The sequence below is a fragment of the Manacus vitellinus genome, unplaced genomic scaffold (assembly GCF_001715985.3).
Source record: "Manacus vitellinus isolate BGI_N305 unplaced genomic scaffold, ASM171598v3 scaffold_46_pilon, whole genome shotgun sequence".
Taxonomy (NCBI): Eukaryota; Metazoa; Chordata; class Aves; order Passeriformes; family Pipridae; genus Manacus; species Manacus vitellinus.
In genome coordinates, this window is record NW_021940578.1 from 17,021 (window position 1) to 44,874 (window position 27,854).

The 27,854-nt window shown below is 41.0% G+C and overlaps 1 protein-coding gene across 5 annotated transcripts in view; it reads right to left on the minus strand.

Moving 5' to 3' along the window:
• The window catches only part of SLC45A1 (solute carrier family 45 member 1), a 30,166-nt gene extending 12,759 nt beyond the window's left edge, over positions 1–17,407 (minus strand). For 2 of the 5 annotated variants that reach the window (XM_018079447.2, XM_018079441.2), the window contains exons 1-4: positions 17,298–17,407; positions 10,619–10,680; positions 8,142–8,261; positions 1,761–1,842 (exon numbers count right to left, since the gene is read on the minus strand). The gene's annotated coding sequence lies outside the window, so the exon portion shown is untranslated. Of the gene's footprint in view, positions 1–1,760; positions 1,843–2,200; positions 2,276–8,141; positions 8,262–10,618; positions 10,681–17,297 lie in introns of those variants that run through there. The other 3 variants (XM_018079443.2, XM_018079444.2, XM_018079445.2) reach the window with 3 other exon arrangements.
• Between the last annotated feature and the right edge of the window lie 10,447 nt (positions 17,408–27,854).

Here is a 27,854-nt window from a genome sequence, read left to right on the forward strand (position 1 = left end):
GATAAATCTCAACCTCAGTCTAAGTTTACAATAAAGCAAAGCTGTGGCTTGGCAGCAGATCCAGACCCCTGCTGCAACATGAAATCCCTTTGGTATAAAACCCTTTCAGTACTGATCCTACCAGTCCTGCTGCCTATGCTGAGGCCAAGGTTTAACACAAAACTTTTTTGCAATGTCCAGTTTCGGTTTTCCTCCTGTTTACATTTCTGAATTCAACAGAGATATCTCTGTTGCAAGGACAGTATCTGATCCTTAGGAACTGAATTTTCAAACTAATTAATGAGAAGCAAATACATACCCCATAAGCCACCTCAGCACTGCTATTCCTCTTTCAGTGATTGATGGCGCCATACTGAGGACCCCTGGTGGTCTAGTGGTTAGGATGCGGTGCTCTCACCGCTGCGGCCCGGGTTCGATTCCCGGTCGGGGAACTCCTCTGGGTAGATGGAACTCGTCAGCCCTGTAAGGCCATCCATCTAAGAGAAGGTCACTCTAAACAAACCTACGTCCTGAGGACCTCATTGCCACCGTCCAAGCTCGGTCGGCCTCGGCAGATGAACCTTAGGATTAAAGGGTGGGCTCAGTTCAGCGCACACTGTGTCTCACCCAAAAAAAAAAAAAAATCCATTGCGCAGGCTCGAAGGGTAAAGACCTTTCCCAACCCAAATCTTCGTTCGCAAAGACTGGCCATGATTGATGGCATGCTGGACAGACTCCTTAGATCTCATCAGAGTCACTCCTATAGCTAAAGTGTGCACAGTGTGGTGGGTAAAACAGCCAAACGGTTTCCAAAATAGCATCAGATAGATGCCAACAGATCTGCTGCCTAAACAAATCACATGTGATTTCTTGCCTCTTTTTGCCAGAAATGGAAACAGTTTATTTTCTTTTCTTTATGCTTCCTTGTTCAAGGATCAAAGGCTGCTGCTGCAAAAGGATGGCTCCACATCACCCCATACTTCTTCAGGAAAATCCTCACAGCTGGACTCTAGTAAGCAAAACAAGTCTCTTTACTTTTTTGATTACAGTCCCCCGGGGGAAAAAACTCCCAGCTGTTCTACTACTTTGGCTGTAAAGAACTCCCACAAATCTCACGTTTTCTGCTTCTTCCTCTGGTGCATTTCACACACTGGTCTTTTTTCCTGTAGCCCTGAGTCTAGACAAAGCCACTCTTTGTTGCATATCCCCAACTATCCTCAAAAGTAGAACCCCGTAAGCCCATGTTTACCATCACACTGATGCAACAGTTTTTAAGGGTGGCGGATGATGCCCTACACAGACCAATCCCCAGCTGCATGCAGGCATCCAGAGACACATTGCACAATACAAAACATTGCACAATACAAAACTAAATGCCAGGCATCTCACAGAAGATTGCAGTTGGGGTAACTTGAGTGCATTTGGGGCCTGAGGAGAAGAAGGAAGGATGAGAGTGAAAAGATATCTATTCAAATATTGTTAACACTGTATCAAGGGTTTCCTCAAGACTGCTCTTCAGACCAAGATGCATATCACGTAAGAGAGAAGAATAGGCAGTTCATAACTGCAACTACACACCTTGACAACACCCATCTCACACAGCACTAACAGCAAGCTGCATCTTGCTGGGAAAGCTCATTAACCACAAAGTCCCCTATACAGACCAACTGAAGAAGCATATGGAGACTTCATGAAGATGTCTGCACCAGCATTCCCCTTGACACTGTTTCTGCCACTTACCATAAACTTCTTATGACTCATGTCTCTCACGGAGTACTTACTTTGCAGGAGTACCTTTATCAGCTTTCAGGGCAAAGTAACTTCGTCACAGTGAGAATTTGTTAAAAATGAGGAGAGAGATACCTAAAAAAAGACATAACAAAACCCTAATCAGATTCACGACAGTTGCTCTAACAACCCTTTCACAGAGACATGACAACGCAGCTGTGTTAGCAGCCCCCTTCATCACTATTATACCTTGCCATTTGCACACAGGTATTATCTCCTTATACTCATCTATTATTTTCACTTCATGCTAGGTCTTCCTTTATCTTCCTTTGTGTCAGCCGAGAACGAGCCGTGCTGCGCAACCGCCGCGCGGGCGTGGCCGCCGCCCCTCACAGCCCCAGGCCTTTCGTCCGCCCCGAGCCGCCTGCGGGCGGAACCCCGCGCCCACCGCACCCGCCGCTCCGCTCCCCGCCCCGCCCCGCGGCGGCCTCACCTCCGGCGGCATCCGGCGCTCGGCCCGGCCCGTACTGCGCCGCGGGCCCGGCCCTGCGGACGCCGTCCCGCCCCCCGCGCCGTGCCCCGCGATTCGCCGGCGGGAGCGGCGGGAGGGCCGAGCCGGCGCTGCCCCTGCGCGCGGCTCCCCCTCACGTTCCGGCCCCGGGCCCGCCCCCATTCCATGGGCCCGCCCGAAGGAGCCCTCGTGGCCAAGGCAGCGCTCAGCAGGCACCAGGGTAGGGAAGTCGACTCCACGTCAAACCATCCACTGCCGCACTGCCTGCACCGTTCTCTGCAGCGATGCTGCCCAAGACAGGTGCGTGCTGCCGGACCCTCATCTCCACATTGGCACTGCAAGCACTGCGGAAGTGGATCGTGATGGGAAGACTTTTAGGCGATGCAGAGATATTTTTCGATAGGCCTGTAGAGCAGATGCCGCAGAAGATGCTGCACTTTTCTCTCTTCTGTTTCAGAGTCTTCCCCTTCCTAGGGTAAAGGAATTCAGCAATTTTGTTTTATAGGGCCATATTTTGTGCTCATGTTTCAGATTTCCTCGTGGTTTGCAAAGATGTCATTGTGTAGTGCAGTCTGCTCCATTTTTAAAATACTTCAAATTTGGAGCCGTAATCATTAAGCATCCTTAGCTGCCCGAATCCTTAGTATATGTTAGTATTTATTTATCATAGAATTTATTGTAGTAGAAAGATGGCATTTTTGCTGCCTGCCAAAACAATCAGACAAATGAGGCAAGAGACAGCAGTTGCTGGGAGGAGCCATTACCATTAGCAGTACTTGTAGTAACATCAGCTACTGCTCACCCCCAGCTTGTGGTGCTCAGGGACAACTGGATGGGCTGAGACTATGGCTGTCACACCACCCACAGTTGTTAACTGCCTTCTTTGATAAAGACCCAGAGTCAGCCATCCCTTCAGTGACCACAAGCAACAACACAGCACAACAGCCCACGCTCCCGCCAGCCTCAGTCCAACCACCACCCCGTGTCAGAGAGCTCTGCAAACACTGGGAAAATGAACACAGCACTTGAGAGTTCCATTCCTTGACATCAAGGATGACTTTTTGTTCCACCTGGGCATGGAGAGCGGGTTACATTATTAATGCTGGCAGGCAGTCATGGCCATTTTATACAATGATTTTTCCCCATAAACATATTTGAGACATTAAACTCATGTTTATTCCATGGTCAATTAAATAAAAATGTCTGCTCAAAACTTACAAAGATGACCTCTTACACCATTTAGCACAGTTTGTCCACTTGGGAACAGTGGGACAAGTAACTCTGGTCCTTCCCAGGGTAACGACAAAGGAGAGAACAAAAGCAGTTCCTGCGGTGTATTCATTTATTAGCATCCTTTGGGCCTTAGACAAAACAGAAACCACAAATCTCCTCTCCTCTGTGAGTTTGCACATAAATTGCTGTTGAAATGTAAACTTATTCATTTATTTCATACTAATTTAACCCAACAGTGTTCAAAAGAGCAGGTTTTGGTGATGAATACCTACTGCTATGAATCTGTGCTGTTCCCTCCTACCTTCTCTGCGTGCAAGATCTTTTGCATTCACTAAACACTTTTGTTAAGTCTGTCCACAAAGCAGCTTTTGACAGTGTATTCATTTCTGCTTATTTACAGCCTGACGTTAGGCTCACTGTTTCATTTGCCAGCAGGCCTCATTATTTGCCCTGCTCAGATCAGACCATTCCTATGTTTCTTGGAAACCTCTCTTACTATCCTCATAATCCTTTTCTCAGAAGTAAACATTAGCTCCAGTCGAGTGAAATTCTGTGCAAGACACTAACAGAGATGGCTGTGTGATGTTGGGTGTTTCTTTTCCCTGTTTTGTCTTAAAATTAATTTAAAACATCTTTCAGTTCAGTTCAGTGGATCCACAATGTTGTTCAGTGGATCTACAATAACATTCAGTGATCCACCTGGAACTGGCAGCTTCTTTTCCAAACATGACTTGATTTTTTGAGGGGGAGAGATACAAAGTCTGTACCAAACAGACTCACTGTGAAAGTTTTTTGGTGCTTGAGGGTTGCTGCTTCAGAACACCCAAAGGCCATATGAGTGCTGGAGCAAAGATTAACCTACGCTCAATGACAGAATGATGAGTTACCAAGTTTTAATGTCTGCAGAGGGACCTGCGCACACACTCTTCAAGTTCTCCTCCATTTCCTACAGCACAGCATGCTCTTATACAAGCAAAGTTATCAAGGAAAGACTAGGCCCGTAAAGATCACACCTGACCCCTCAGAAACTCTGCTTTCCACAAAATTTATGATATCAGTTGAAGAAGAATTTATATTTCTGTAAATTCCCAGTCATGCCAATGAGGCCTATGGTATTGAACACAGTGAAAATACAGTGTAAGACAGAAAAAAAGAAGCAAGTTCAAACTAGGTGAGTTGCATTTTAATTATGTGTTCTTAATGCTTATATGGTAAGATGAGCTTACCACATAAATTACACCACCCTAGAATCCCTTACAAGCTAACTGAGTAGGCGTAAAGAAGTTGGTGGGTGGCTAATACAATGTAAGAACATAAAGAAATCTTATATATGCCAGTCTGCACACCACCTCCATATCTGGCCCTCAGCATATTGTCATATGACTTTAATAGCCCAGATAAATCAGTTCCTGAACCGAACTCCTACACTGGCTATATTAATGGATGAAATTAAATATTTAAAAGGGCACTTGAATTTTTACTTAGAAAAAGGAAAAACAAAACCAAGAAACTCACACTAGAAGCATCACCAGAAATAAAAAACAGCATTTTGCTGCAGAATGAAAAGCAGTGCTAACAGCACTGATCCATTTGCATTAAAATTGAGTTGTTAATTCATTGAGAAAATAAATTCAACACAGCAAACTACAATAGAAGATAAGAACATGAATTTTCAATATTCAGGAAAATTTCACTAACATCACACTTCGCCTAAACCATTCAAGTATGGTGCAGTGACAGCCCAATAGCTTTTCCTCCACTAGTTTGTACTGAAGTGACTCATGTTTCAGTTCAGATGTGCTATTTCCACGATAGCAATATGTGCGCACTCAGTCGTTTGCTGTCCAAGGCTTTGTGCAATGACTGCTCAATAAGCGTTTGCTTCTGCAAGACAAACTAGTGCTGGCCTCAAATAATAAGAGGGCATTTACCCAGCTCCTGCCCTCACCGTTCAACCACCCTTCAGTGGCAGGTCTCTCACCAATGAGAACCCAACACAGTTCAAAGAATTAGTCACTAGAGGGCACTTAGAGAATTCAGAAGATTGAGAATGTGCTTGGGATCAGAAGGCCACAGTCCTACAGTTCTAAGAGTCCAAATGATGAAATTTGCATTTACTTCCAAGCTCCTGCGACCAATACTTTAAGATACAGAACCAGAAAAGTAATTATATTTCAGAAGATGATCTTTATCATCTTTTGGGTTTTACCCATCACCTGAATGAAAGAAGGCTGAGGAAAAACTCTCCTCTGAGGCAATACACAGACCAGGCTACATTGGCCATGCATTTCTGGACAAATGCTGACAAAAGTGTTAACTGCAGGCATGTAAGATATGTACCATGCAAGATATTGGTGCTAAGTGTCGCTGTTGGGTGCAGCTTTGGGGAAAGAGGTACAGACAAACAAAACAGTGTGGCAAACTCACTGAAATAAATTATTTCATTTCACTGCAATGCCTGAAATTGATTATACATTTCACAAGAGTCAAAGATGTGATTATGCCCCAAAGATTTTATTCTGGATGTCATAAACAACAGAAAGGTGATAAGCAGTATGTCAGGAAAGCAGGAGCAAGAATCCTGGATGCAGGATCTTCCAGTCACCCATAGCAGGCACAGGCTGCATATATTTTAGCTCTAAACTAAATTCTCATTTAAAGACGGAGCATAAATAGAGACTACTCTAATCCCTTCTATGTTACCTAAACAGCTCAATTCCTTGCTTCTTGTATTAACTGTGAGCTGCAGCTTTAATCCAGTATGTCCTGTATTTAGTAAGATTAAAATTTTCTTGGCTATCAGCTGTCTTATTTCTGCGATTCAGCATACACTTCTGATCTTCTACTGGAGAAGGAAAGCAGAACTAATGTGATCAATGAGTTCTGGAAAACCTTGATTCACTGCCAAGTGCAGGGCAGCACAAGGAAGGGCCAGGCCACTGCTGTACCCAGGGCTGACAGGAAGAGGTGGTCGGATGAGGCACCATGCAGAGGGCAGGTCGCAGCACGTGGCTGCAGGCAGAGCATGGTGAACAGTGAGCCTGGCAGGTCTGTCACACACCGTCGCCCTTGACAAAGGATGCCCAAGCATTGCTGCACTGGGCTGTTCTCCACTAGCTGCACTGGCGGGGGCTTGGGCTGGCTCAGTGCCTGGACAGAGATGGGGTACCCAGAGCTCACAAAAGCAAAGCAGCCTGGCACTGGTATGTGATGGACACTCCAGGAAGACCAGAGGTGCGCCTGCATCCTGCTAAGCAGTCGTTAAAACTGTGGTTTATAAATAGGCTCTGTATCTTGTCTAAATTGACTTTGGAAATACTGCCCCACTTCCCCGTGTTTGCCACTGGGGAAATGAGAAACCACTGGGTCCCTGGGGCTAATTACTTTCTTCAAAACCCAGCATTGCTCTATGTTTCTGGCTCAGCTCAGCATTCAATTTTCTGCTGAGATTGTATCTATATTGCATTACAGGATGAGTTGCAATAGCACTTGATGTTAATTGCAGTGCACAGACTGCTCCCTTCTCTCCTTTATACCAGTTATCAAGAAAAACCAGAAAGTCCACTTGTGCTGTTTTTAATTTAGCCTCTTCCATCCATACAGAGTGCCTGTCAGACAGGAGAGGCAGGGGCTGTCATCCTCTTTCTACCTGAAAATATCAAACAACAAGGTATAGACTACTACATACCATCCCAAACAATCAGTTACCTTATGGAGACAGATAGATGTTGGGATGCATTACAGCCACGCAGTGTAAACAAATAGAGACAGGTGCTGTAATATTCCTGGATGGCCCCAAAGCCAGACAGCCTTCCTTGCCTCTTGCATCCACTGAAGGCAGAGAAAAGAGCAGATATGAAGAAACAGAAAAAGGACACCCCAGGCTGCTCTCAAAGCTTGGCAGTCTCTTCCAGGGCCTCTGTCTGTCTAAAACACCAAAGCAACCCTGAAAAGCACTGGAGTACAGACCGTAGAAACAAGCAGGGGCAGTGTATTCTGACTTGACAAACGTATATAGTTCAGCAAATTCTCCTGTGGGAACTAAATTTGAGAACATTTCCTGGGTGGTGAGTACAAAATTTCCTGAAGCATGGTCATATCAAGGGATAACAGGCTTCAGCATCTTATCCTTATTTTGTTTCCCTCCTAAATGCCCATCTCTGACAGTGCATTCCAGCACTCGCCATTTATCAGATAAATGTTTGTTTCTGGCAAGTCACTTGATAGGCTGTCATTTCCCACTCCCAGCAGGATTTCTGTCACTTTCAAGTGTTAACCAGCATTGGTAGTTACCACTTGCTTGGCATCATATGTGCACAGAGTAACAATAACGACTTGTATCATGTGCCACACTTCCTATACATTGTGTGAATAGCATTTGAAGAAAATTGATGAATTGATCTACTGGAAAGCAATGCCTCTGGGACTAGTATTGAGGGTTTTGGAGATCTTTTAGTGAGATCCTCTAAGCCCAGACTCCTACCAAAATAACAGGAAGACAGCTATACTAGACCAGATAGCAGGGCTGTTTCCATCAGAGGGTATTAGTGGACACTTGGTTGCTGCTATTCACAAGCCTGCTTTTTCCTTCTACTGGTCTAAATAGCCTATTCACCTTGGCATTCCATTTGCTGCATGTTTTCAGGTGAGTCAAAGTGCTGTAAGTATCTTCTCTCTTCTGATTTCTTACCCTTTAGTTAAAGATTCTTTCCCTGTTTGGCAGACCATTGTTTTCTACTCTTTCCCCATCCATCCAACTTGCATCATGATGTTTCCAACCTGGAGTTGCTCTGAGCTTTGCCTGCATTGTCTTAGGAAAGAGGGGAAAGGGAAAAAAAAAAAAAAGAAAAGGAAAAAAAAAAGAAAAAAAGGAGAGGAACAGAACATTCTGTGAAATAAACATTTGCTAATGCTCTTGAGCAAGAGAAATGGGACAGGTAGCAAAGTTACCCAGATTAACTATCTGCTACAGCAAATACACAAAGTTATGCAAATGTTCCCTGTATACTGTTTGGGTAGCATTTCTGCATTGAGCCTGATATACTGATCTATTGATTGATCCCTCCAACAAGAGCCACGACCTTTGTATACAAAATTGGAGGTCAGACCTCAAAGTAAGCCAAGTCTCCTCATTGATGAGGACTTTGAAACATCTGCTGCATCACTGAACATTATATTATTGCTTTCCTTTAGCCAAGAAGCAAGTGGAAAGGAAGACATTAAAGTGGCACTTACTGACCATTCTGGAGCAGAGGGGGACTGACTGGAGACCTGTGAATGGAATTCTTGTGCATCAACAGACCATAGCAGAGGGGTTTGGTTCCAATGAAAATGAATTAATGGCCTGTAGGCAGGTACACTTTGATGGGTATTGTAACTAATTTTTTAGGCTTAATGAGAAAGTAATTACTTCTGCTGCAGAAGCAGTGTACTGCAGGCACCTGGATCTCAAGAAATTAATTGTATCATAGCATTCAGAGAAATCAAATAACATGCAGTTACCAGAGAAATCTGTATTTGTAATGGATTGGCTACTGCGTAGGAAGGGCCTGGCTCTGAAAAAAATGCATTTGACAAACAATTCCATTCTGAACAGTTCTTGCCCTGCACTCTACATTGGAGTGCCCGCTTCTGCATACCCAAAAATTCACCACTACTGATCCAATCCACAGCCAGGAAGTCTGACTCACTCACCTATCTCTTCCTCTGAATAGGTACTGACACTTGCCCTCTTTGCCTTACAGCTTGAAAGTGACTTAAAGCACTTTCTAAATAGTGGCTTTCCCAGACTCCTATTGCTATATTACACTGATCCCAGGCTACACTGCAAGAAAAAGTACTACATGGACAGATACTCAGAGTTTGGATAAAATAATTGGCATCCACTGTGCTTCCTTTGGTACTTAATATTAAACAATATCAGTAAATACACTTTCTACATGTGTTTTTTAAGGCATTATGCCTTCTGAGGTAAATCATTACTGTATGCCCTGATGTGAAATATGATCCTAATCTGCACATTATTTATCTGTGCATTACCTGGGTCTAATTTAGTCCCTTCCCTGTCTCTCTCTCTCATCTGTATTTCTGTAACACCGGTTTTACTAACAATCCTCTCTGGAGACAGGAAATAAATTTTTATTCATGAAACCAGCACAAGCAAAGACCAGGAAAACACATAAGAATAAATGAGAATTCTTCAGGGCACAGAACCTTAAAGATAATCAAAGAGGCAAAAAGGTGAGCGGGGAGGAGGGTCATTATTGTAGCAAACTACACATAATCTAATCATGCCTTCTTTCATAAGGTGAGTTGCACCAGAACACAAAATAAAGCTACAGCAGTCAAGTTCATAAAATCTCCCTCTGCTGCCCATGTCAAATCTTGAGTGCTCCTGTACAATTAATGAAATCATGTTAGATTATTTATCTATATAATTTCTCATTTATAAGTTAGATGGGGCAAAAATTTCTATTAAAAAAAAATTTAAAATGCTTAGGAAGATAGGAGAGTCTATCACTAGAGATTTTTAAGTTCATCTTCCAGGATGCTTGAGAGCATGTTAGTGTTATTAGATCCTGCCTTGGGCCAAGGAGATGACATAGAGAAACTCTGTGATCTTGCAAGGTCTTTTCTAGCTATTTCTGGAACCATCCAATGAAAATGTCCTGGAAAAGCAGCAAACTAAAACTTGGTAGAAGAGACACTTCTGGTTTATGTTCAGCTCTGGAACAAAAAAAAAAGCCAAAAGAGGCTTGAAAAGTCTACATCTAGCAAAGTAACAAAACAAAAGAATTTACAATTGAAGTCAAAGACAGTGAATGCTAAAGGGAAAAACATCCTCTGCTACATGATCCCTATTTAAGGTCTTCTCATGAACACTGTCATTAAATCCCTACCCATATTATAATTTTAAACAACTCCTTCAAACTCCATTTGTGAACTTCCCCCTGGTAGTACTCCTTTCAATCATCATGAGAGCTCAAATTAAGTCATTCCTCAATGCTCCTTTCCTAAACTCCTCCCTGAAGCCACCTATAAAACTTGTAGAGGTGAAACAGAATTTACTCAGCAGATTATTGACCCCCTTTTGCTTTTTAGGACACAGTGTCTCCTGAATTCTTGGTCATTAGAAATCATCAGCCTGTTGACTCTACAAGTACTCACCATGCTAGAAAATCCTGTTTCTGCCTCATGCCATGCAAAGTCTGACTGGATGTTACTTTGACCTGAAAAACAAGAAACAAAGTAGGTTTGTGGCCAAACCTTGAGCTGCTGACTATATCTGCATCAGGAAAAGGTGCATCTCTAGCAATCACAAATTATATTTAAAATATGTCTTTTCTTGGTCAGATCCTATAAATCAGGGCAGTTCAAAAGAGCTGAATTTAATTAGAAAGCACTTGTCCCAAATGTCATAATGACAATCATGGAAATTCAAGTTTAATGAAAACCAGAAAGGAGCTAACAAATAGTAGCAACTATACGTAACCAGCTTCGGAAACAGATAACAGAAGTAAGAGTTGGTGAGGAACCGTTGAAAAAAAAAAAAAAAAAACAAACCAAAACAACCCTACCTTCCAGTAGACAAAAACTATCAGAAGTGTACATTGGTATAAAAACAAATGCATCAATCTATGAAAACATCTGTAATAATCAGACTGTCCATTAGGACATTCATAGGGTAAAATCTGTCAACAATAATACAGAAAAGGTAGATGTTTCTTATCATTATTTCTGCTCTGGAATGCAAGATGATGTATACCATATCCTAGCTTAACACAAACAACTCAGACTGTTGTTTAAATAGTACCCCAGAGCCCTACAAGATGTCTGAAAATCTGATTGCCACCACTCAGTTTCTGCAAATCATTGAAAAACAAGTTACATAGGTGAGAGAGAAAGCTGATCTCTAGAAGTACAAACAGGACAATCCAGAACTAAAAGCTCAACACCTGTCCGAAGGTGGGAAAGGGAACTCTCTTTTTGCACCAGGAGGGAGGACATTCCAAAAGCAGCTGCCACCCAGGCACCACCTGGCAGCCCATCCATCACACTCTTGACAAACTCCTCGGGTTTCCAGGAACCCACAGGCACTCCACAGGCCTCCACAGCCACTGACTGCTCAGAACAGCTAAGTCAAAGGTGGCAAAGTTCTGTTCACAGATGAACACTGAGCTGGGAGGATGCTGAGCTGCAAGATAAAGTTCAATATCAGTGCAGTAGGGCACTGGGACAAAATAATCTCTCAAATATTTGGAGACAATAGCCAGGAAATAGCTAAAATACCTCTAAGTGTGTACCATGGAAAACTTTATTAAAAAACAGGAATAAGTTTAGGAGTCATTAAGAAATTGGGAGGGTTTGCAAGAAGAGATGAAGACACAATAAAAATGTTACTTATGGCCTCTGACTAGAATTTCTCTGCTAGTAAATAAAAAATTGTGACATAATAGTGATAGAACTCCAAGTCAAAGCAATTTTAATTTAAAAATGTTTGGATTAAGTAAACACAACTGTAGCTTAATCTAATATGGATACAATCAGAAAACCACAGTTAAGATGGTAAATTTGCCGTTTTTTACTCCATCTAACTTACAGGAAAACCAGCAGAACATTTCAGGATAAAGACAGAACATTCTCGAAGAACTAGATGATTGTTACTTTATGAATTAAAAGTGTTTCTATTCCATTCCTTGAGATTTTATCATGTAAATCAAGTAGAAATGGGTGACTGAACATGCCAAAAGACTTAACTATTACAGTGTTTGCTTAAGCAAATACTCTGATACCTGTCACTAGTTCAAATTTAATCTGGTCCCAGGGTTAGAAAGCAGGTCATGGTAAGCTATGTTTGCCATTTTGTTGTGAAACTTCAAGGCATTTTCATACCGAGGACACATGAAAAAATTTCCAGGCCATCTGACTTCACTGTTACCTCTTGGCTGCTACAGGATTCCAACATATTTGCCTTTTTTTGAAGAACGCAAGCACTGAAGGATAATTTAGTCCTTTAATTCTTACAGAACTTAGGGACAGTTTCTCTAAATGAGCCTGAAAGAAGTGCCAAGTTTTAATTTCACTATTACATGCAAACCTGAACCGGAGCTTAGTAGAAAGCCCCACAGTTCTGGTGTTTGAGATCTAAAAGCACTGTCAATTTTCTTTCCTGTTGCAAGCTCATCAGATTTCAAGCACATGTCCATGTTTATAAAGCAGTTGAGCTGACCCAACACAAATGAATAGGTGGAAAGCCACAGGAAACCAGAGCACTACCAATTACTTGCAATTGAATACTATTTCTGAGAGAGACAATACAAGACGCTGATGAAATCTAGATAGTTGCTCTTGGAGCCGTGTGTGCTGGCTGGCGAGATCTGAGCTTTCCTTTCAGATTGCAGCCGTCCCCCAGCTGACCTGCTGCTGGCTAAGAGTGACTCAAGCAGGAGCAGCACTGACAGCCCAGCCCTCCCGGTTCTGCAGCTTGGGACTCACGCTCCTGCTCCCGGGGAGGCACCTCAGGGCTCCCCTTGGAGCTCCGATACGTGCTGCTCCACAGCACCTCTCCTTGCATTCAAAGCAGCCTCACACCCACAATGCCTCAGGAAAATCTCAGTTTCAGCATTAACAATGAAGAATTAGTTAAGAAAGCAGAGAGAGGAAGCACATTAACGATATCTTCTACTTTGGATCTGGAAGAGTGGAGTGCATTTGCTGACTAACAGTGGTGATGGGATAGGAAGGCAGCTGGCATCTCTGTGAGGGAGGAGACAGTTCCCGAGTGATGCTATGGGCAGTATAGGAAAAGCTGTGCATTGTCTGTCAGGGATCTGACTCCCACTGCTTCCACAGCTCCTTTCCCTCCTGGCTAAAATGCATGTTTAATATGATGAGCCTGGAACACTAAAGAAGAATTAATCAACAGCTAGAGATCTCTGGCTAAAAGCGTTAAATACCAATGGAAAAAATCATAGTATTTGTGCAACCCTGAAATGGAAAATCTCAAATACGTAAGTCCATTTGTAAAAAAGTAAATGCATATGGGCCTGATGTTCCCCTTCCTGAGATTCACACACATTGCCCAGAGAGCAGAAAGCAGTTTTTGTAAAAGCCCTCTGCTGACAGAGGATGAGGACAGAAGACCAGCCTCCCAGGAAAAGGCATGCATGTGGACAGGATAAGAGACAGCCCTTCCAACACTTTTTGATTGAATTTCCTGAAGAAACTTTTACACGGTGAAGATTCATGGATCTCTCCAGGTTTTCTGGAGTCAAAGGCATGCAGACGCCCAGGAGTAGAATCTCCCAATGCTATCAACTGCAAAAGAGGTTCATTTTTTTCCCAATTATCTTCTGTAAGGGAAGACTTGACTAGACAAGACTACTCCCTCTTATTTACCTGTTTATGATCAAAATTTCTTGTCAGCTGCTAGTCAAGCACTCCACAAGTCTTCAAACACCCTTCACCTCATGCCTCAACTACCTCCACCCTCACCACAAAACAGAGTGACTCAAAGTCTGCCCACACAGATCATGGCCTAGACAGCTGCTGATCAGGATGTGGAGGATTCAGCCACATCCTGAAAATGGAAAAGGCCAAAAAGTGGGACAGACAGGATGGCACTGACAGGCATGTGAGTCAGAACACAAGGGAGAAATTAAGATATTGTTGATAGCATGAGGAGCCTGGAGTTAACAGGGAGCCTAATTGCTAGACACATACAGAATGGTGAACCAGGATAAAATCCCTCCTCAGCAGAAGCTTTAACATTCTCTCAGGACACATTCCCGAGCAGAGTCTCACTGGGGTTATTTACACAGGACCAGTTTGAACAGCTTTCTAAGACTACCCATACAGGAAAGAAGGCTTCAGAGAATCTTTTGTGATTATTAGTTATGTTAGATCAGACTGGACCTTTGTCTCTCTGTTAACTTTTTGAGTCAACTCCATGGGTCACCAGGCCAGAAAACCCAACACGAAATGCAGTCTAGTGTTTTGTTAATAATATACTTTATGTTTGTTCATGTTCTTTAATCATATGGTTTTTGCTCTGTGGAACATCTCGTCTCTCTGGCCTAGGCCAGTTCAGAAGATGCTTTGGACTGAATCAAGACATATATTTTTGCCTTGCTCTGGAAACCCTATGTCAATCTAAAACCAATCATTAGAGTTTATATTACTGTATTACAGTCAGAATTTACAAAGCACTTCAATGCTTCTCCCTCTGCCCCATTTGTGTAATATCCAATGGATAAACTATTGAAACTGTGTCAGCATACTCAGGGGGATGGAACAGGGGACAAGGACAGACCCACAGAAGACACAAAAAAACCAACCTATGCAACAATAAAAAAAAGGCCCCTCGAGATTTCCAGGTCCCAAAAATATGAATAAACTCTGTAAATCAAAAGCTATACTATCGTGGAGTTACATTTTACAATAAGAACCAGCAAATAAATGTATTGGACAGATGCTATTTCAAACCAAATGCACATATTATTTGTAACAAACAAATATTGTAACATAGAGGAACCAGGACTGACCATCAGGAATTTACAATAAAGTATTTTACAGGGAAATTTTAGGCCAATTAACCAATAATTAGCAAAATTACTGCAAAACAATTTATCCATTCCAAGACTAAGTGCTGTTGTTTATAATGTTTAGCCATGTTCCTCACATAATGTTTGATTCCTGTCTTACAGGCAATATTCAAGTTAGTCTTCACTGTGGAACAGGTACAAATATGTCCTTACTATTAACTCTCATGCTGGACATCAGCCATAAAATAGCATAGCTGCTTATTGCTGGAGATCCACTATTAAATGGAATTTGTGGTTTTAATCTTTCATCAAACATTGGATTAAATCTGCACCTTTGTATAAGAATGAGTATATAATCCTCATAAGAAACTCCTTATCCTACACAAAAATAACTAAATATTTGATTACTGGTTTTCTGAGCAACATTTTTTGTTGTTCTGGTGGGGACAATACTACTTCTACATATTTAAAAAAGCTAATGCTAATTACCGCACACAGCGTTTCCAGTAAGAATGCTGGTGCGCCGATGCTGGGGCCATAATGTGAAGGGATCTGCTGATGCAGTGCAGCGCTCCTAAGGACTTTTGTCCTTTAATATGGAAATAACATACGTATTTTATCTATCCCAAAATTTGCACTTAGGATGAACATTAATGAAACTATATTTTTTGGAGCCAAATGAATTGAATGAATGCCATTCAAATTGACGCAACTGGATGTGACCCTGAGGCAAACTCTTGTTGCCTCTGTGCATGTGTGTGTTTGCAAACTGAGCTCCTGAAACACATTAACTACAAGGCATTTTTAGTGCATATAGTTTGCTATAGAGAGGCATGTACTAGAACAGCTACTAGGAGTGGACATCTCTCCTGGCCACCTAATTTTGTTCTGCTAATGCTGCACTTGTGTCAGTTTGATTTTGTAAACTGACTTCTACCTGACCTGCCCCCCACAGGAAAAGGATGCTCTTTTGACCAGGGAGGAAGTATTGAACACATACCACACAGCTTGTCATGCTGCCATTTTCATAGAAAACAGAGTTTATTGATCTGTCAAAGAAAGCAGCTCTGGGAGTAGCAGAATTAGTGGAACCCAAATTTAAATGGATTTTGCAGCTCCTGCCTGATTTACAATTCTCTGTTGTCCTCAACTCATGCCAGTACAATTCTCTTACACTTCCTGTCAGCAACAGGCTCCTGTGTAACAACAGACCAGCTGCCACACTTGCTCAGAGAAGCCAGTTGACAAAAAGTGTGGAAAGACAAATCTGACAAAGTTTGACTCAGAGCGTTCTTGCACAACAGCTCCCTATCTTCCAAAATGTATATGAAAGTATATCTGAGACTACATCTCAGTTTGCTAGAAATTGTCATAGATGGGATGCTACTTATCCTCACCAAATGCTCGAACCCCTCTAAAAGGTAGTTTTGAGGAACAAGAAACACGAAATTATGACATTCAAAATATCTTACTTTGTCATTAACCTTATTTTTCCAAGCAATGCTCTTAGCACAGAAATTAAATAGAACTAAGTATTACACCTTAATCGCTAATTATTAGGCAAATATTAGGACATATAAAAATGCTAAATAGGTGGTTTGAGAACTCATTACTTGTTATTCAAGTGAATAATATTCATTGAGGGAAAAAAAATTTCTCTTACACAAACTGAGTTCTCATTTCTAGTAAAAACCTTCTCCTGTTAACAAGAGAAAACTGAAACTAACATCCCCTTCTTTCCCTCTTGGTATCTCATAATTTCATTTCATGGAAATTCAGGTAGCATTGACATGTCTATATACCTTTGAAGAGTAAAAGACCAGTATAAAGCCCACTCCCAGAAACTCAATGTTTTCCTTAAAGCCTAAGTTACAGTTATGGAACTGGCAGTCTGCGTCCCAGTTGAAAGTCCTGTTACAGCCTGTACAATAGATACTTTCCATCCTGAGCCTATATGCCTGCAGCTGCTGTGAAAATTTCATAACAGTAAAGCTAACTGAAGAAATATACTCAGAACAATACTCTTGTCCATAAGGCATTATTTAGGCTTACATAAAACATCTGATAGCATATTTAAATTGCTGTTCTTTTTTAGAACTGCAGGAGACAGAACAAAGAAATGGCTTTTCTAAGAGTCCCACAAAAAGCAAAGTAGAGGTCCTCGGGGCAGCACAGAGCAGCTGTTCCTGGTGAGAAGCTGCATATACATACAGATGACTGACTTGCTGAACACTGGGAAAAAGACAGGATTAAAAAAAACCCTTAAACATCACAAGTTGAATAACACCTGGGCTTGTACATACCTTCTGTCCTCTCCAGGAGAAGAGGTGCAGGAGAGGATAGTCTCTCTTTTATTTCCTTCCCACCTCTACACAGTTCTGCAACCCCAAACCCCTTCCCCTGTCCCAGTATCAGCAACTCTGTACAAGGTTCATGGGGAGGCAAGACCTTTATCTGTCTCTTGTACTGCCTTCATATTTTGAGATTCCAAAAGGTTTCTGCAACTTCGCTTGAAAAGCTACACACACTTCAAACTTGTACAGAGCTAAATTTTTTAAGTAACAAAACTTGTCTGACAGGTGGATCTTGAAAAAGAAAATAATTAGAATTTAAATCTTGAGAAGATTAATGGGATACTCTGCTGTGATCAGACACCACAGAGACCTGAAGTTTTACACAGTCACTTATGAAGGCAAAGAACAAGTGTGAGCTGGATAAAATCCTCAGGAAGAAACCCAGACATTGTTTACAAATTTCAAATGACAAAATAATTACCTCACAGTAAGAAGCACTAGTATCAAATCATCTTCATTTTTCCAATACTGTGCCTTTGGAAGTACTGAATTAAATACTCTTCTTCAAGAGGGTTTTTTGGTTGGTCAGGGTTTTTTTCATATATATACACATATATAAAATATATGTATGTATGTATGTAATGAAAGTTCTATCTTTGATCCTGACAGTTTTCAAGTAGTTTTTCTGGAGAAGCTGGAGACAACCCAAAAGTTCAGCAGTAATGCTATCGTATGTCAAAAAAAAAAAAAAAAAGCCTGGAGTCGCACCTACAAAGCTCTTTATTAGAGAAGTAAAAAATTATTTTTACAATACCACCTTTAAACCTCTTGTACTTGAGACAGATCTAAGAAATCTACCTCAGCTTGGAATGAAGAGTCATGACAGTGTCATGAGATCAAGGAAAAAAGTTTGAAGTTTCTTTGTACAAGAAACACATCTCAGCAATTCCATTCTGGAATTGTTCTATCAGTAAAAAATATTATGTCATATTCAACCCTCATGGCAGGACTTTGAAGATTTCAGTACTGCAAATCGATTTCCTCTGCTATTTTTGAAAGGGCTCTGACCATGGGTGATCTTCGGCAGCCCTGCTGCATCCAGGACACTTCCACTGACCAAGGCACACACTACTTGTATTTCTGCTTAGACTTGGATCTTGCCCAATGAAAGGCCTGGCTTTCTTCCACCGCAGCTCTATTAGCATTGCAAGCAAAGAGAATTTATGCAGAGTAAAGGGACTGGCATTCCTTCTACAATAGGGCCAATTGTCTCAGGCTGCCACATTCAGTTAAATGTTTACTTTGTTGTTTCACAACTCAACAGGAAAGAAAGGTCAGACAAGCCCTACTGCAGAACAAAGATGATGTCATTCATCTATTCACCCCAAGCCAAGATTCCAGTGGGAGACTACTGCTTTCCAGTTTTTTTTCCTGTCTCTCCAGGAGACAGACACAAGTAAATTAACACTCCAGCAATTCTGCCAGTCTGATTCCATATTCTAGAAAAAACATTAGATGTCAGAGTATTCTATCGAGATCCTGAAAGAGGAATATTGCCAGGATTTGTTCACCAAGCCTGGTTAATTGAGAAAGATTATTCTCTTGAGACTACCCTTGAATACCATCCTTTTTGGCACACTCGAAAATGAGAGCTAAAGCAAAGACAGAGCCATGCAGAGTTTCCTGTAACACAAAACTCTCTGCTTGAAGTGGTGAAGACCCTACTCAGATTCAGAGTCCTTCAGAAACTGCACTCTGCCAGCACAAGGTTAAAATAAGAACAACTGTTTAACAGGAATGAGACTGCTATTCTTGACTTTTTATGAACAGATAACCTGCAGTTTTGTTCTCAGTTGATGAAGTATGAATGCACGCAGACAGACACTTGGCCACCTACGCCATTAAAAATAGCCAAAATCTTCCTTAAACTATGCATATTTTCTTTCTCTGTTCAATTAACACAGGGAAAGAAACAACAGATTACACAATGAAAACCTGTCACAATAGTAATCAATCTATTACTGTCAAGAAATACACATGGGTCAAATAAACATAATGTAATTTTCAACTAATGGAAAAGATGCTTTGAGCCTGTAAAGAAAACATGGATTATTTAGCCCTGGCATGAATAACTCCTGCTTTGATGAAATTTGGACCACATTGTTTCTGATGGTCTCAGCAGCCAGATGACTGTTGAGACACTGCCTTGGATGGGGTAGGTCATACCCCAGCAACACCTGTTTTTCTCCACTGACTGATGAGGAAACCAAGATAACCAGCTCCAAAGCAGAAGTTTATATTTGGACAGGCAAATCCTTCCTGCTTTTTCTCTTCCTGAGCACAGCATGCAGTTCACAGGTTCAACAATAACTCTAGGACCTGAAGAGACTGGTGTGCCTGCAGAGTCTGGGAGATTTCAGCTTCCTGAAAGACTATAACCTCAAAACCAAAACACCAGACCTTTTCTGGAATACACAGGGAAATCCCAAATTGGGGAGGAGGAAGGGAATGACAAAAAACCACCACCACAGCTAATGGAGCAGACAGGTATTAACCAAACCTTCCACCTTCTGCTCACACAAAGTAAATAGTACTTGTTCTATAGCTGGTTAAAAGCATGGGATGAGCAACCTGTACAATCTTCCAAGATGACAAGCATGTATTCAACCCCCAGACTCCTTAAAGAAACTACAAAATCTATCATTGACCTAAGGCAGCAACAGGATTTGACTGGAGAAGCACAGATTTCTCGAAAACTGTCCAGTCTATAAACAGTCGGCCACATAACTCAGTGATGCACAGAAAATCCCTGGAGACGACTCATAACTCCTCCTCACAAAGCTGACGGGAACATTCCCGGGCCAGCTATTCCGGCCACAAGTACTCTTCTAGTCACTGGATAAGAACTTTGTCATTCACAGCAACCTGTACCAGTGAAGTCCTGGCTCCTCTAAGTGACTAAGCAAAGATCAGGTTTTTACAGACCAGACCGGATCAGACAGACTAGGCTTTTCACTTCAAAATGGTCAGAAGTCTTCAAATAATCTCCAAGTTCATATATGACTGTGGGTATATTTTGTCAAGTCAGTAGGATTTTCATTCCCACGTTAATACTGTCATGTAAGCAAAGAAAACATTTTCCTATACAAACTATCTTATATCACATACTATCCTAGCCAAACAGCATTTTAAGTTATATTTGGAGACTGAAACACCATCACTGATGACTTGCAAATGGGTAATAGAATACAGAGTGCTATTATATTACTAATATTACTATATTACTATTATTATATTACTGTATTCCATTCTAATTCCACCAAATCGCTCTCAGTTTTATTTTGTAACTGAGATGCGACAGGGCTATTACGGTACTGCATTCATAAATTCGTAATATGTAAAAAAAGTACTGACCTCCTGTCACAGAGATAATACAAGCAGATTTAGAATTTTGCTCATAGTGTCACCACAGATAACATACAACACGAAAGATATTTCATTTCTCTTCGAAGTGACTCAGATAAGACCATGACACAATAAAAAATTTGTCAGCAAGATTTCTTGGAACATTGGATATCTGCCATTTTACTCAAGAATTGCATGTATCTCAGTCTCCTGGCTAACACAGAATTTAAACAGGAACAAACATCCTCAGTGGTTTTTAGAAGATACTACCGTATTTTATTCTAAAAGCCACAGGGACAAGCCCTCTGCTTTATATACTTATGCGTGTGTTTCATTTGGCTGACTGTAAATACAGCTTTTCAGAGCTGAATGTTACAGCTTAATGACACCAAGTAAACAGTAGTGGCTCATGCTCTCACAAAAACAGGTGGTCAGAAATGAACTGTGCTCCATTAGGAGACTGCCCCTCATCTTTTGAACCTTCTCAGAAGGGAAATTTGAGAGCATGCAGGAGTAGCAGCACAGACAAACAAATATATTTTGTAAAGAAGAAACCCCACCTCTGCAGAGCACAGAGATCTCATGCTCATCTTACAGTGCAGACACCATTAAAATGAAGAGTGCAGTAGGGATCCCACTTCTAGCTCTCTGGAAATTCAGGCTCTGATCCAAAGCCTAGGTGTGCAGCCTGGACTCTGTTGTGCTGAGACTGCTGTTAAGATGTAAGAAAGTGTACAAGTTTTACAGGGTCAAATTGTGGACAAAGATGTAATAATCGAGACATGAATAACAGTCTAATGATTCAAGGAAAGAAATACTAACATAAAAAGGTAACATAAAGCCAAAAAAATCTAACAAGAAAAAGAGAGCAAAGAAATTTCAGGTTTTGTATGAGTTCTACTCTCTGTGAGGTCCCAGTGCTCCTGTAGATGTTCATGCAACTGCTCTTCTCCCTTGATTACAATTCACTAATATCCTACCACAGTCAGAGAAAAGCACTGGCATGAAAATGATTGCCATACATCTTCCTTTATAGTCCTTCAGATGATTCATAAGCAATTATTTAGAAGTCAATAAAATTGTTCATCTATGGGGATGAGTCAGAGAATTAGGAAGTGACTCATATTTCAGACTATCTATGTGGTCCTCAGAGTCTTTTGTCAGGATTCCTTCAAGATCAAAACTATTTCTAAGACTGATTACTTTGTGACACAAGCACTGTTGTCGACTGATTAAAAATATATTATGATAAGGAGAGAGGTGAGGCTCAGCGTGCTGAAGACAAACACACACACTGTTTCACTGGCCATATTTACTTTTATACACACATGATGGACATATTTCCAACAGCCTATTGCCACACACTTGAATGCAAATAACAGTTATCTGATGTTAGACCAGTAAATAAACCCCCACACTGTTATGTTTACAAGCATAAACACTCAAAATTATTTATTACAAAAATGAATATTATCTATCAGTTACTGACACCTAGGAATGAATATGGCAAAATATTTTTAAAATTCTACCTACACCTGGTAAAGGGCTTTCAGGCACCTTATTAGCTCGGTTTGGGTTTTTGTTTGGTTTTATGTTCTGTTGGTTGGTTTGGTTTTTTGTTTGTTTGAGGTTTTTTATTTGGGCTTTTTTTCCCTCAGAAACTTAACTGAGTACTAATAAAGGCATATCTATGTTAAACTTCTTTCTGGATGCTAAGTACTGCTATAAAGTGAACATCATCCAAACAGTATATAATTCCTAGACATGTGCTACAGTTATTTACTGCAGTGCACACTCTAAGCAAGCTAAAAGTAAATTTCATATTTCCTAGAGCTTTACTCCTGTTCATCCTTTAATGCCTGTTTTTTATAGTAAGTGGTTTGTGATAGTATGTAGGTGGAATCTGGAAATGAAAGGCTGTTCCTCAATCATGGCTATGCTGTGTGCTGAGAAGTTAATTTTATTATTCATGCATTCACAGAAGAGGCCAGAAGGACATGGGCACAACTATAAAACAGATTCTGTAGTGGTTTTCATATGGGGATTACTTCTTATCAGCAGCAAGTAAACTCTTTATTAATCTGTCAGAAACCATTAAAGGGCCATTCCCCTCTGCTATGATGAAATCAGAGTAAAACTACACTTGAATTAATTTTTCAGATTGTAAAAAGATGGTTAGGAACCACAGAGGAGGAATGTAGTGCTCCAGATTCTGAAGTTTGTGGAATCTAGGTTCATACTATGATACTACTACAGTATGTTTTTACTTACTTTTAGTAACCACAGCACAATGGCAGTAAATTGTGACGGTCTTGATAAAATACCCTGGTGTTTAATAGTATAACAGCCAAGTCTGGTTACACTTTTGGCACAAATCACCAGAGAATGTCTGTTTTAAAAAGTAGCTGCTACAATTACAGCTATATATGAGGGATTAGCAATGCCTTTGAAATATACCTTCATACTCTCATAGGCACGTTTGCAGCTGGAGGCAAACTGAACTGAAAATAAGCAATGCGAGTTGGAGTACACATTGTGACATAGAAAATACCAACCACCTTGTCAATCAGTTCTTCAGAAATTAAATAGATTGTAGAAAAGCCATCCCTTAGTGTTTGTGGTTTGCATCAACCGAGAGCCCAAAGCATTGGACTCAAAATGAATGAGCAGGAAAGGGAACGCTTGAGCAGTTCCAATACACTGAGTCCTGCATACCACAGTGCGGTGCTAGAGACCGAGACTGGCTTGGCCTTCACTCCCAGGTGACTCTGCAGAACTTGCAGTCAAGACTAGACCAGAGCCTACACTGCCCTCACCCTTACCTGAGAAACGCATCCGATGCTTCACTCTGCATTGCCCATCCCACGAGGTCTGTACCTGCAGAGAAGTGTGTTCATAAACCTGCAGAAATTCAAAGGGAAGAACTGCAGGGATATACAATCGGTACACGATGACACAAATTCTACCATCTCACTGTTTTCCTTTCACAGCACACAGGTCCAACACCACGGTCAGCTCTCCAAGCTGCTGGTTCACAGCTGTGCGCACCAGCTCTGGCACAGTGTTGGCAGAAGTGCCTGTTGGATCCAGCTTGCACAGCTCCTGCGTATCCAACCACAGCCTGGGACTAAAGTTTTTAAGCTCTGTCAAATAATAATGGTTATCAGTTCGCTCTTCACAATGAAATTCCCTGTTCCCAAAAAGAAGCCGGGAGTTTCACTGAGGTAGCAATAACACAGAAATGTAGAGCGCTGATTCTCAACCACCTATGTAAAGTTCAAAGTAATTTCTTGCTAACCTTGCCTCTTTAAAAACTTTCTAAACATAATTTGGGACTGTATTTTAAGTTGACCACAGGAAGCACAAAACAGGAAAGTCCATGAGAAGCCTTGTCTTCCCCTCAGGCACTTCCTGCACTAGTGACAAAAGCATAATGCAAAGTTGCTACTAAAATGCTTCATGTTTAGGTTATTGTCTTCCTTTTAGGCAAGAAATATTTGTTCATCAAAAATCACAGCCTTGAAGCAACAATGCCTACCTCTGCGTCACTGTGTCTGGTTAGACAGCAAGCTTTTGGGAACATGTCTCCGATAAACCAAGTTAAGGAGTAAACTCAGAAAATGAGCCAGAAAATAAAGTCTGAGAATGATCCAAACCAAACCAAAGCTCTTTATTTTTCCTCCCCCTCTTCAAGCACATTCAGTGCTTAACAGTCATTTGATATGCTAGGTCACCCTTTGCTGAAAGTAAATTATCTATACTCCTCTCCACTAGCTAATGGAAGAAAAAGCTCAATGGTCCCTATAAGGAGAAAACAGACAATTCAAGCATTCCCACATTAAAAACAGACTTCACAAACAATTGAAAAAGCCACAGATTGTTCCCTGATATCCACATTTATGCAATATCCTCAATCACAATGTTAACAGTGAATTCTCTCTTCCTGCTTAGACATCTAGGTAATAAAAGCAAGAATATACAAAAGACAAAATGTTCACAAAAACTTTTTCACAAATATTAATCACTTTTTTCCTTCCCATGCTGTCTACAAGGCAGCCTAAAGAGCCTTTTTTTAAACTCTTTTTAAGCAAAGTCTGTAACAGGCTCAGTCTCAATGCATGTTTGCTCCAGCCATGACTTGACCCTACATTGAAGGAAGAGTTTGGCATGTGCTAGCAATTAATTTCCATCTCTGCTTCATTTCCATAGACAGAAAAGGAGTATGTGCACCACCAGGTAGACAGATCATGCTGTGTTCTGACCTGGATGACTGGAGAAGCAGGATCTCGAGGTGTCTGCTTCTCAATCTGGACACAGCATCTGATCTCTGCTGTACATCAAACAGGGATGCTTCTCCCCACTGTTCCCCTTGTTATGACAATTTGTGCTTCCCTAGTCTCACTGAAATCTCTTCATCCTTCTCTACTTCTCTGTTGTTTCCCAAAGCTCCTGACAATCTTGAACAAGAGAAAATTAGACAGCAAAGACGTGTTCTTAACCATAAAGGTATTCACACAACTGACAAAGGAAGAGGGAAGGAATAAAAAAAAATCCTGAAAATCGACACTGGACTCAGGGAAAGTTTACATTTGTTAGTGATAAGTTTTAGCGAACACTTCAAAATGTTCTCACAGCTCATTGCAAGAACAGCACACAGGTTTTCACCTCAGGTGAACATATAGTCAATAGTCTCCCATTTCATGAGGGTTGTTACCACACAGGCAGGATCCGTGCGCATGTTTCTGTTCAAAACTAGTGTTCAATACTATCTGCAGACCCTTCAATATTCCTTCCTCAAAAAATGTTCATCGTTTCACCCCAACTTTTGCAACTGGGAGGGCTTTCCTCTCATAAAAGGAAACACTGCTTATGTTCCAATCCTTCAGCAATAAACGACTCACTCTTCTGTGTTACTACAGAAATCAGAAGACAAAGACTTTTTTTAAAAGGGTATTTTCTAGAAGGGGTGGGGTAAACTGCAGCAGGAGAAACTTGCTTGTGTGAGTGCTTTCAGAGCGCAAGAAACAGATAACCGTGTATTAATCAGCTTTGGGCTCCAATTGCAACAGCATTTCTCTCCACATTGAGAGAAAGATCTTGTGACTGACAAAAGCTAAAATCATGCAGGGAAAGTAGCTTTCTAAATCACAGTCTAAGCTGAAGGACTGCAAATTAAAGAGGTCCGGGACTTTGACTACTTCAGCTAATGGGTACACAACAAAAGGCATGATGGGTCCTGAGGCAAGTAGATAAGATAAGCCTCTAAAATGCCCACAGTCTTTCAACTCCTTAGCAGCATCTTGGTAATATCAGTTCAAACCAAATCAATTCCTTTAATCCACATTAAAATAGTTCTAATACCACATTGCATCTGAAGGAAGATAACCTGACTGAAAAGAGCCCACCAGTTAAATGTATTCCAGCTCATTAGCCTAAACCCTTTTAGAAACAATATTATATTACCTAATATTTCCCCAGTACAACAGGCTCCAAACTATAGTTGCTTTGCTGAGATGCTGTCTTTATTGCAATCTAGAGAAACATGTCAAGTAATATACATAATGCAATAAAAAGATTTTCCATTTGGAATACTTTTATGTGTCAAAATCAAACTCAGTTCATCAGGTCCTAATGAAACCTAAAAGTAAGGCAGTTTCTTTTTGTTTCAGAATAGGGAGTATTCCTCTTGATTTAACACATTAAGGAGTATGGAAGAGAGATAGTTATCCGTCCTGAGTCTTGAACCCTTTGAGATCTGCCACCTTGCATTAGTATCATCATGGGCAAGCTTATAATTAAATAAATAAATAAATAAATAAAAGTCCTTTTCGGATGGTTTTATTTATGTCTACAGTCTGTTGTCCCCTATGTGGGAATGCAGAACAAACTCACAACATGGAGCTATATTCTACATAAAGAGTTCTGCCCAAGACAAAAAAAAAGCACTTGGTATTATATACTATTTCTTTCAAAGTCTTACTGAAAATCTGCAAACATTCAGTTTCATCATTCTGAGTACTTATATGATAGCTATTTAGAATATAAGAGAAATTGAATATATTTATAAATTATTTGGAGGAATACAACATAGTATCATTCTCCTACTTCCTTAGGCATGCTTTCCCCTATGAGAATCCCATCCTTTAGCAACATATATCCAGGTAACTGTCTTCCTGATGATGCAGGTGTTCCTTACTAAGACAGGCAACGTTCTGTTCCTGATGCTACTGACAGACTCATTAAATACTTCAGTAGCTAGGGGAAAATAAGACATTAGAAGTGTCCTTAACTGTCTTAGTTGGACAATGCTATGCCGATTTTGTGCTCAGACAAATTTGAGATTTTTAGGGACAAATGTGCCCCAGAGTGTGCGTGTTACACCTAAAGATTAATTCTTCTAAGTTGTCCTTTTCCCTTTCCATGCAACTGACAACATGCTGCTTTACAGGTAACAGATATTGCTTCCTGTACACAAAGCCCTCGCCCAAGAGATTTTCTATTTGAGACTCACAGACTTGCCTGCAAGTACTGCTATCCTCCTCTGCCTCTGGGAAAGGAGATAAATCTTATCAATAAGTAATTAGAACAGAGAGTAAACTGTGTTGTCAGCTGAACCAATGCAGGTATACCCTGTTATAGTTCCCTCACTTACCACTGCCTACTTACCAAATAAACTGACCAAATGAGTCAGTCATTGCAACAAAATGATGTAATGCATAAAAACTTTGAACTAGTAACCTCCAATATTCTTTGAACGCTCTGGAATAACCCCTGCATTAGTCAGGGAGCAGCAAGTACAGGCTGCCACTGCCTTCGTGAGTCACAACAAAAGAAACTTGGCATCTCCTACAGGTTTGTGTAACCCTCCTCCACATGTTCTTCCATGAAAAGCCAGTGTCTCCCAAACTGAGCACATAATACAAGCACATCTGTGATGCTGGCTACAGCCCTAACAGATCCTGTCAATGACATTGGAGCAATGTGTACCCCAATCAACTAGTGCTCCTGATCTGTGCTCCTCTGTGTTTACATACCTCTGTCCATTAAAACAGATGTATTCTGCATTGGATATTTATCCAGCTAATCTTCACCTGAAGACATTTAGAGTGTCTAAGTCAAGCAGTCTAGTCTTATGTTTCCTGTAGACGCTTTGCATCTGCA